Genomic DNA, 11773 nt, shown 5'->3' on the forward strand with positions numbered 1-11773 from the left:
AGTCTGTACAAGATCAACAAAGTGGTGATTTAAGTGCACACATGTATATGGACTCATATATATATATATAATATATATATATATATATATATATATATATATATATATATATATATATATATATATATATATATATATATAATTTTTTATTTTATTTTTTTTAAAGCTCCATTAAAAAAAAGCATAACAAGCAAATTAAATTATCCCAAAATCAAAATACACACCATCTGCATGTACCACTGTATATTGCATAATACTCTTTTATAAGGCTCTATGCAGCAAAGTATGGACAGCAATGAAAAGTTAAGAGTAAAAGGCTAAATCTATCATTTCCATTACTACTATTAAGTGCTGCATACATGGAGAGACACAGTGCCACCTGTGTCCCCAGCTGAGTTAATGCAATAGAAATATGGTTTGCGTTGTTGTTCTGGACAATTGAGCCCCTTATGGTGGCAATATGGTTTACTATGCATATGGACAGTAGACCATTTATTTCTGTCTGTTTCTCTGCATACTGAACATTTCTGTGGAAAAATACATGTTTAATTCACAGCAACCAACAATGGCGAGAGTATGTCCTTTTAACCTAAATGAGTCTTGTCACAAGAAGGACCTGGTGCTGTGAATGGATCCCAGTCTATTGTTTACAAATCGTAGCTATCAAACAGAATATGCTCAGCACCAGAGAATTTACAGATGGCAAAACCCTAAACACTGAACAGCCCTCCCACTGTGATGGGAATATGCTAAACATGTTGCTTGTTGAACAGTGAGGTAATTTTTATGTGTAATTTTCTGAAGGGTGCACACATTATCGTGAAACTGCAGAAGTTGCACAAGCTCAGATAAAGGAAGCATGAACACACACATCTCTGCATGCTAACTAACAGTTTCAGTCCTTTTTTTTGTTTGTTTTGTTTTGTTTGTTTGTTTGTTTGTTATACTGCAGATGTAGACAAGCTAATGAGATGAGGAATGCTGTGATCAAATGTGCAGAGCAAGTCGTGTAAATCAAACCCAGAAATGATGTTCAAACAGACTTGGGAATGTTTTGGAAAGATTTTTTTCTTTTAATTACGACATCTGATAGATATATTTATTTATTTATTTATTGTCAGCTGCTGCTAATTATTAACTTGTCCATGACTTAAGGTTAAACTTTTGCTCATTTGCATGGGTTAGGCATTATCTCAAATGAGCTGTGTATTCATTCTGCTCATTTGTGGCCTTTTAAATCGGTGCTTCCAGTCAGCAGTGTTTCTTTTTTGTTTGTTTGTCTTAGTTTGTTTTTTAGCCGATTGTCTGTGTCATTTCCGTCCTTCTGTTATACAGAATGTCACATTGGCAACATGAGTGGGCAAAGTTTGCTATGGGAGGTTTGGCACTGACTTTCATGTGTCCAATGAAAGTGGGCTGCATGTAAACTCACTGACACAAACACAGTGTTTTAGCGCAGCTCAGTTCAGCATACAAGGTGAGAGTCACCTTCGTGCTGCATCACAGAACAAATAAATAATGGCACAGGTGAAAGACGGTCATGGCGTGTCATTCTGTGGGAATTTAAATATTCATCCAGATTAGCGTGCTGAGAAAGTGGCACAGGTTAAGTGATTGTCTTACTTATTGAGGCGGCAAAAACCCTGGTGTGTTTCAGAACAAACTGTGACTCTTCTTCCCTCTACCTTTCTCCTGGTGCCCAGTCAGCTTGCCTTTGGGGCTTACCACAGGAGCCTTTTCAAACGATCCTTTAGACTAAAGTGAAGAATCAAGATTAATGCACTTCCACGTCCAACCCAGGCTCCGGGGGGAAAAGTCTCATACTAACCAGGTGGTTGGGGGGTGGGGGCTTTTTGTAGAGAAGTTAAGAAATTAAGGATGCGGCTCCTCAACCGTATAAAAAAAAAAAGCTGATTAAGGTTTAACATTGGATAACAGCAGAGTGGCAACACATATGCTTATTCTAATGTGGACAACATTTGACAATAAAGTTCTTTGTGTTTAATCGTTATATTACAAATATTATAGTTATATAAAGACTTGCAAGCCACGGTCACACATGTAACCCTAACACAAATACTAAAGTTTTACATTTAAAGCAATAGTTTGACATTTTAAAATAGCTTCATGGCTGTACAATCCCTTTAAAGCTATAGCCAGCAGCTTGTTAGGTTAGCCAGCCTGTAAACTCTGTCCACCTTGTAAATATGTCCTCCTCTCAGCATCTCTGAAGCCCACTAATTAATGCATTGCAACATGTTTTACAAAAATCAGTGTGCACCAATGACTGTGCTGTGGTTTTACATGAGGTTGCATGAAGCCAAAAAACAGTCACATTTCATATGTAATCTGATTTAGTTACAAATTAGAGCAACCAGATACGCGAATATGTTAATTTCAGTTGTAAGTTTAAAGTTGCTGGTAGTGTAGGAGGATGCTGTTCCCTTTAGACTGCCGTTTCTCCTTGTTCACAGTATTATTCCACCGATTGAAGACCGTGCCTTATCATAAACATTATTGTAAGCCTTTAAATAGGCTCTCTGATCTTATCTTTAGCTACAGGGGAGTGCTGTTGTTTATTAATCAGATTTAAATTGTTAATGGTAATTTCTAACACTATGTATTTTCATATAACTAACTTGTTGAAAAAGAGAAAATGAGAAACCATGCAAAGGCTTACATTTGGTGTTGCAGTAGGATTCATACACCCTGCAGGTTACTTGAAGGCTATGTATTTACACACATGGTCTAAAAATATTTGCCTCCTATATTTTGTCCCGTGTTGATGATAGTAATTAACCATTTTAACCTGGAATCCCACCATTTATGATATTCCAGTCCCATGCAATCTTATTTCTAGTGCAGACCTTTACTTCGAGGCTTTAAGTTATTTGCTGGAATGTAAATGTATCCATGAAAGGACAGCTGTATATTGTATATAGGTATAATATGCATTATACTTTATAATTATCCATTGTTGAACATCGCAATTGTCACAGTGTGTTTGATCATCTGGCAGTGATCTTTAAGCATCTCCAAGGTTTAGCTTCCTCGTTATCCTGAATAGTTCTCAAGGTTATTTCCAACTTTTCGCTTTCATAGTCCCATGCCTTTGATATTGTTGTTCTTCCTGTCTGTGTCAAAAAGCTGCAGGCCTTTTTTTTTTCCTTAGATGGTGGGTGTGTGTTGTGGGGGGAGGGGGTCTTTGACTAGAATGAAATATGGCACTGAGATTTCAATGTAAATGAGGAAAGAAATGGGCACATTGTGGATTTACAGTACGATGGTTCATTAGACTGAATCCACTCTGCTGCTGTGTGTTTCACGTGAACAATCTCACATAGCCTGAGTAAATTAGTGTGCAATCTTGTGTACCTGCTGTAAATGAATCTGTCCATCAGCTTGTGTCTCAGGTGTTGGGAGTGGTGGAATGGTTGTGACCTGCCATGGCTGCTTTGGATTCTCAGACAGAGAGAAGTTATCTGTTCATTTCTTTAGCTGGACTGTGCTTTTTGAGTGTTAACTGTCCTAGAAGAAACATCTTTTCAGGGTGGTCGTTTTTGTTTTGTAAGAGTCTAAACTGTCCTTCTTCAGTTGTGCCTCCGTTGTCTTGGTAAAGGCCGAGGTCTTTCATTTCACCACTGGTTTCTAGACTCAGCTGGGTCTTCTTTGAAATTCATGTCCTTAGATCTCTAGGGGTGTATATTTGAATCTGACGAGAGAATGCATATGTGAAAATTGTGTTGTGTTCATTTAGGTGACAAGTTGGCAAGTCGGATTACCTTCTGACAGGGAGCAAATGGAAACCAGGCGGCATTTCCTTGTGCAGCACTGCTCCGCAGAACAGATAGTCTTGTGCTTTGCAGTTTGCAAAGATTTCATCATTTAAAATGACAGATTTTATAACTGTATCAGTTGGGGCTTTGACATTTTGAAGCTGCTAGCAATGCCCTTATGATTTCATTTAGGATTTATCCACACCCTTCCAGCCTTTCATGTGTATAATATAATAAAGGCTGTATAATGAGTGCCAATTAGGAAGCAGGGAAAGCTCACTCACAGAATAGTTTTTGCATTTCCTGTGATTAAATATTAGTATAGACACAGTGGGTGCTTCAAACACAAGAATTCATCTGCTAACTAAGTGCGCTTTGTCAAAGCTATTTTAGTTACACTGTGTCTAAATCAAAAGTAGCTTCATGACAGATTTAGACAAGTACAGTTGAATTCTTAATGGGAAACAGTGTATGAGCAAAATTTCCAGTGCTGCAAGGTTAGAAATTATTAGCCCCACTGACAGTATTTATTGTGTGTCATCCATCCATTATCTGTAACAGATTATCCTGTTTAGGGTCGCTGGGGGGGGGGGGAAGCTGGAGCCCATCCCAGCTGCTCGAGGCTGGGTACACGCCGGACAGGTTGCCAGTCTGTCTCAGACAACCATTCACACTTACACCAGAACAGTTTAGATTGAACAATTAACCAACATGCATGTATGTGGACTGTGAATGAAACTGGATTACATGGAGAAAACACGCACAGTGGGTACATCTCCACACACAGCTCCGCTCCACAGCCGGCCGAGGATTCAAACTGGGGACTTTCTAGCTGTGAAGTGGCAGCGCTAACCACTCCACCAGCGTGTTGCTCTATGTTCTATGTATATCCCACAAGGAATTAGAAATTAAAAGATCTCTCCTGATGTGGGGAGCCTAGTGTTTTTCACTTAGAAGTCCAGTTGCATGCAGATGTAGCTGACTGACTTGAATAATGTATCTAAAGACCGAACCTCCAAGCATATAGCCAACTATATTGCTTTTAAATGCTTCAAGTAGGAGAGCTTCATGTGTGACATAATTAAATTCCACCCAAGTTAATTCAAACTGTTTAATGATGCAGAGAGAACAATTTCTTTCTCTGTGCTAGTGGTAGGGTGGTCCAGAGGGGTTATGGGTGAGGAGAAGCATTACAAGTTCAGTAAGATACTTCCCATACAGAGAGGGAGAGAGGAGCGGGTGCAGATTGAGACACACTTGAAGGTTGTAGCGTCTTTGGAAAAACAGCTTTCATTTGTGTAATTGCTTATTTAAAGAAATCAAATTTGCTTTGCATTTATTTTACTCAGAGTTTTCAGTTTGCACTAATGCTAATAATGATGATAATAATAGTAGAAAGATATTTATAATTTCCAAGTAGGACTAAGTCATTATAATGGGATTTTATTTATTTATTGGGGGGAACCTAATAACCTCTCCCGTTGTGAACAGCCCAACATTATCTGTATTGTGTTTTTGTGTCATTTTCCAGGAGTCGGGCCGGACGGCGTGTAGGAGATGACTCTGGCGGGTAATCCCACTCCATCTATCCATCAACCTGGAGACTATTTCCAGCATCCCCCTACAGAATGTCAAAGCCTCGCTGAGCGGAAGATGAGTCCATCATCTTTTTTTTTTTTCTAAGACTTTCCCTCGAGTTTCCATCATGACACATATAAACACATCATGTGCCGTTATTTTCTATTACTTTCCACTTCCATTCTCTTTATAAAGGGCCTCAGCAGTGAGTAAATGAAGTCAAGTGGGTTGTGTTCTTTGGAGTATGCAAAAGAGACACTGCGTTTGACAACGACTGGATGTGGCAGGGTCTTTTCACTGTCGCTGCCGTCCTTGTATGGGTTGCGATCGCGGCCTGTGCCAGCGATCTCTTGTCTAATAGGAAGTGAGACACTTAAAGAGATGACCCTGCCTCAGTTGCCATCGCAGTCTCTGGCAGAAAGAGAGCCTGGCTCTCCCATTACTCCTGCATTTGATAATTAGCGTCTTATCGCTGGAGTAACTCGTACCTGTCAGTGTGTACTGCTCTCTTATATTCAGTAACTTGAGGGAATTTAAATTGAATGCCAGCAAAGCTCCAACAAACTGCAAATGGTGCATGGGATACACCCTGATGTTCTCACCGACCTGACAGCCTTATATATATCAGAAATAGTTTTTAATTAACTATCTCAGCTCCTTTCTACTGCTGATGTGGAATGTTTTATCTCTTCTAGCCTAAGGACTGTACAGGTTGTTTTATTGCTTTTGTTTTGTTTTTTTCAGGTACTTGAGCAAGTCCCTGTGCCAAATGTCTATGTATGAATGCCAAAGTCATTTGTGTCAGATAACCCAGTGCCTATTTACATTAAAGAGACATGGTGAAACTGCCTGGTCATTGGTAATTATTGGTCCCATTCCCAGGACCACTTTGCGCTCATTCAGGCAGAACAAGGTCGAGTTTATTACAGACACTTCTTCACCCACAGGATTAGCCATGCTGCTCAAATTCATCCTTCCACTTTTCCATTAGTTGATTTATCTGCCAACTGTGACTATTCTACATAATAAGTAAAACATGAATTATGGTCAAAGTAATACAAATATTTCATTTACATGCAGATCAACACTGACATGTTAAATTGTTCCCAGTTAGATGCTGTCCTATTTTAGGGCTAATCCTTCTCTGTTTGCAGATGCTCAGCCATCCCAAACATTTTACTTGCTCTGAATAAAAGGTTTTCTGTGTGTTGGTTTGTTGCTGTCATATGCGAAATAGCTACCTTGCATCATGTCTGATTTGTATAAGTGCAGAATTACCCCCTCAACCCACACACACACACACACACACACAGATGCACCTTTTCCTAAGCTGGATGAGACTGTTGATCAAACCCCAGGCTGTGCCCAAATGCTTCCTCTCTGTACAGTAGCCCTTGACCTTGCTGTGTGTCCTCGTGGCCCAGACACCCGACTGAAATTAAATTACAGATTAGTGGCTCCAGGCCCAAAGAGGGGTTTATTTGGTTGGCCCCTCTCTGAGAAGCGCTCATTCTCTTATTCAGAGACTGGAAAAAATGTCATGGGATTTAAGGAAGAAAATACCAGTCTTGAAGACGTCTTCTGAGAAGCTAAAATGTCTACAAAGACTTCTAACTCTTACAATGTAGCAAGCAGGGGCTTTGCTTCACTGGAAATATATCTGTGACTTATGAAGACGGGACAGTTAGAAGGACAATATGTTTGTATGAAACACAAAATAAAGCAATAGTAAAGGAAGCGTGAACAAGCAGCACCCCACCAGCTGCTGAATGTAGACCTTGGAAATTAAAAAAATCATCCTTGTGAGACAAAAGGTCCAAATGCCAAGACCTCATTAATTTGGAAGTCCGTCAAGCCTTTCACAATTCTTAATTCCAAATTACTTTCACTTCACACGACATTCAAATAAAAGTGACCATCAACGGGAAATCGTAAAGGCACATTTTAATGGTTTTGTTCTCTGAGGAGAAAATGCAGCCAAAAGAGACTTACAATCATTTACAAACACAAGAGGTTCTGATTTCTCTGTGACTATGCTTAATTAGTTAGCATTTTCTTATAGAGCAATTGGGCAAGGCCTTAATCATTACCAAACTGGTTGTAATAACAGATGAAATCAAACGCTTATAACACTATTTAATCTTATATATGGTGATGTCACTATTGTTGGACAAACTAGGTTCTGCTAATTTCAAACGCTCCCTCTTGAAGGGAGCATGAAAAAACATGACACTGTGAGCTGACAGAATATTTAAGTGTAAAGCTAAATGTTTAAATTGAAGTTCTTGGTAGGCTTTTCTCAGTCTACTGTGCCTCACAAACCTAAACAAAAGCATATCACATACTGGCTGTTTTTGGCAAAAACACCTCAAATTCACTAAAATTGAAGGAGGGAAGATTTTGTCATCATAGCAGATGGTATTATATGTCATTTTGAAGCAAGACAGAGCACCATCACTCCCATTTTCTAAAAACAATATTTTTAAATTTTACAGCAGAAAATGCTTTGTGTGCTTTTTGTGTGTTTTTAAGCTTGTACACTTTTTGCATCATTTCACTTCTACATATATTGGATCATTTGTGTCGACTCTAGTAAAGGTAACCTTAGTCAAATAGAGAGGAGGCAGCTGTCAGTTTCTCCATTTCACATTTGCTTGTGGCCCATTTTCTGTTTGGGATGGGACACCTGAGATCAGTTGGTTCTCAGTCCAATATTTGTCAACCCAGAGCTGTGTTGCTTTCATTGCAGTGGTCTAATCAGGGACAGCAAGTGAATGCAATTAACTAGACAGCAGTATAGAAAACCAGCTCCAAGACCAGGAAGGAAGACCAGCGTGCAGTTGATTAATTTGTGGAAATGTCTTATCACGTACAGTACATTATCAGTGGCTATAGCCAAAAGTCAGGTACTCTGCATGTAGGCGTAGTGTGTAAACACTTACAGAGAATTCTGCTCACTGTCAGCGGCTTTGCATCATTTTTATGATCCGCTGGGTTTGTTCACCACTTAAGAAAAAAACCCCGCCAGCATTTTGCTCTGTGTTTTATTTCTCTTGAGGAAGTTTGATAATGTATTTAGTATGCAGAGGCTGGAGCAAAACATAAAACTGGCAAAGCAACAGTGATAGTCTTATACCAATGGGGGGCTGATAATCATACTGTTTTATAAAGCTGGAAAATGTAATGCAGTCTATCTGTGTCCACCTAAATCCAGGGTGACAGTCTTTATACAATACATTCACCATCCACCATTAAACTTTGGTCAAATAAATTTTTATATTAAATAGTGAGCTTTTTGATCGATTGACTGATTGATGGATTGATTGAACGAGGCTAGCTGTGCCGGTCTTTCTTGAGGTGCTCTGGTCATGTCTATCTGAGAGAAGACCCCTAGGCAGACTAAGAAAACAATAGCCTGGGATGGTCCTGGATTCCCCTTGGTGCGGCTCAAAAACATGGCCAAGGAAGCATTGGGAGGCAGACAGATGGATGGTGCTTTGAAGCTAATCTCAAATTTAAATTTTAAATTCCCCTGAAATGTGATTTATTATGTTACAAAGGGCATTATGTCTCCCTGTTTTTCTAATTTAGCTGATAAATGAAATGAAACTCTGCTGTAAAATTAATAAAAATGGCCTAATGTCAAAATTTATCATGTCGAGGGTCACATGTTGCTAAAACCTAGCCATAAAGCTGCACGGGAGGAGGTAAATACATGAACAGGCACTGTGAAAGCAAAGGATTTGACACAAACTTTTAAAACACTACATTTAAAAGATGGGAGATTTTTTTTCCTATTAGCAGTACAGTAGGTACCTATTAAACAACATTGATACTCAATCATACATATAACATGTACAAGTTCACAAATTTGCAAATAATGTTTTTGACAGCTGCACGCTGCACTTGACCTTATTTCATGCATGCTACATATTCTGTTGAATCTGTGGCCACCAAAGCTGGCATTGATCCAACCTTTGGCTTGTGCAAAATGAAATTAAACAACTAAATCCCCCATGCGAACTGAATCTGGCAGAGCAGTTTATCAAAATACCATGATTTGCCCAATAAATGAGTCGCAGCATAATTCTCTCTACCATTGTGGAATTGTGCTTTTCCAGTGCCCTGTGATTTCAGATAGAAGTCAATTCCATGGAGAAGTGTATTTTCTGAGAAATGGGAAAAAGTGTCATAGTATGTAAATCTAAGAAATAACAGAAAGAAACGATGAGCTGGTTTAGTTGTAGCTTGCTATTGACACCCACTGAGCACAGACGGGAGCCCTGTAGTAGTATAGGTATTTGCACTGGGGATCCATTGATCCTACAGTAAACATCAAACCATGTACTGGACATTCCTGATCAAATTTCCAACAGAAAGAGAACAATAATGTAATGCCCTGTGGGAAAACCAAGGTCTGCAGTCATTTCAACAAATTATGCAAATGTGAACAGGTTTTGTAACAAACAAAAAGGTTTAACTGTGCAGCTAATTTCGGCAGTCAGCTTTAAACACCAGGTACAGTATAACACAAAAATGTACAATCATCGCCGAGTGTTTTCTGGGACCTAAAACCTCTCATTCATTTTTAATGTGGAAACAAATGCGTTGCTTTAATTTACACTCTTATCCATTCTTAAATGTTTGGATTCCAGTGAAATAAAAGCCTTTTCTTGTCAAGTCATTACATTTTAATCACTGCTTACACATGCCTACACCGTGTTTGCATCTTAAACAGCATTAATTCAGTTTTATAACTCCCATCTTAGGTTCATTTTTAACTTTTTCAGTGTATCATAGAGGGAGCGAGTCTGAGGACAATATGGGTACCCCAGACATTTTGCTTTGGACCAATGATTTATTTATAATTGTACTAAAATCAAAAGTGCTGTAGCTGTGTTTTTGTATTCAAATACTTTTTAAAAAATTGTATACTACATTTCAAATAAAATTTGCATTTTATTTTGCTGATTTTATTAAACTTTCGTTTAAATTTGGGATTGAAATCCACTTTTCTTTTCAAGGCATTAGCTATTTGTTCTGGTCATTTAAATAATTTTCTGTCTTAGCACCTAAGGGGACATCATTATTCCACCAACACAATTAATTTTTTAGGATAAGGAATTGGTTGCTGTATTTTACAACAAGACATGAAAACTGAAAACAGAATGCAACGATGTGCAAATCTCATCAACCCATATTTTATTTACAATAGAACATAAACAACTTTTTTTTGTTGTTATTTTGTCCTTTCGGCTTATCCGTGAGTTTAGGTCCGCCACAGCGGATCATTGTCCGCGTGTTGATTTGGTACAGTTTTTATGTGGACGACTGCCTTACCAACTGAGCTACAGTCGCCCCTAGAACATAAATAACATATCAGATGTTGAAACTGAGAAATTTTACCATTTCATGGAAAATATTGGCTCATTTTGAATTTGATGGCAGCAACACATCTCAAAAGTTGGAAGAGGGGCCACAAAAGGCTGGAAAAGTAATTGCCGCAAATCAAAAACAAATGGAAGAGCATTTGACAACTAATTAGGTTAATTGCCAACAGGTCAGTAACATGAATGAGTATAAAAGGAGCATTTCAGAGTGGCAGAGCCTTTGGAATGTAAAGATTGTCAGAGGTTCAACAATCTGTGACAAACTGTGCCCAAAAATTGTGGAACAATTTCAGAAAAGTGTAAAATTGTGAAGACTTTAAAGAACCCACCATCTACAGTATATAATACCATCAATAGATTCAGAGAATCAGGAGGAATCTCTGTGGTCCAAACTCCAAAGGTCAAAACTGGTAGCATGTGATCTTTGGGCCGTCAGGTGACACAACGTTAAAAACAGACATGATTCTCTACTGACCATGCTCTCTGGGCCAAAGCTCATTTAATTTGTTCTGAGGCAAAATGGAGGCAAATTGTAGTTGCCTAAGCTTAACCAGACCTTAAACAAACAGCTCACAGACCATAAGGCACCCACATGAGTCCCTTTTGTACAGGTTATTATGGGGCCCCCAGTTATGGCACACAGTTATGAGGACTTTTTAAATAATGCAGACTACAGTTGAGTACAAAAGACAACAAAACCCTTCTCTAATACAGTAAACTGTCAAAATTTATAATTAGCTCAAAATGCTGCAGCTGTCAGGCTCATCCACTGTTGACACAAAGAAAAGAAAGGAAAAAAGAAATCAACCAGTTCATTTTTCTTAGTAGTCTGGTCAAGTGAACTGACAATTAATACAAATAAAACAGTTGCCAAAAAGGGTAACATCCCTGCAATAATAAAATAATTGATTATTTGTTCCTTATTTTGTGCTATGTAATTTGCCAATTTACCTTATAAATATTTGTGATATTGTAATACAAATGCACTCAGAGCAGACCTTTCCCTGCTGCAAGCACTTCTATACAGAA

At 38.5% G+C, this 11773-nt stretch overlaps 1 protein-coding gene across 5 annotated transcripts in view; it reads left to right on the top strand.

The window, feature by feature from the left end:
- The window catches only part of cd276 (CD276 molecule), a 61687-nt gene extending 55488 nt beyond the window's left edge, over window positions 1–6199 (top strand). For all 5 annotated transcript variants that reach the window (XR_010912908.1, XR_010912914.1, XM_067495297.1 and 2 more), the window contains one exon: window positions 5308–6199. The gene's annotated coding sequence lies outside the window, so the exon portion shown is untranslated. The remainder of the gene's footprint in view (window positions 1–5307) is intronic.
- Window positions 6200–11773: the final 5574 nt, after the last annotated feature.

Source organism: Channa argus, chromosome 2 (assembly GCF_033026475.1).
Source record: "Channa argus isolate prfri chromosome 2, Channa argus male v1.0, whole genome shotgun sequence".
Lineage (NCBI taxonomy): Eukaryota > Metazoa > Chordata > Actinopteri > Anabantiformes > Channidae > Channa > Channa argus.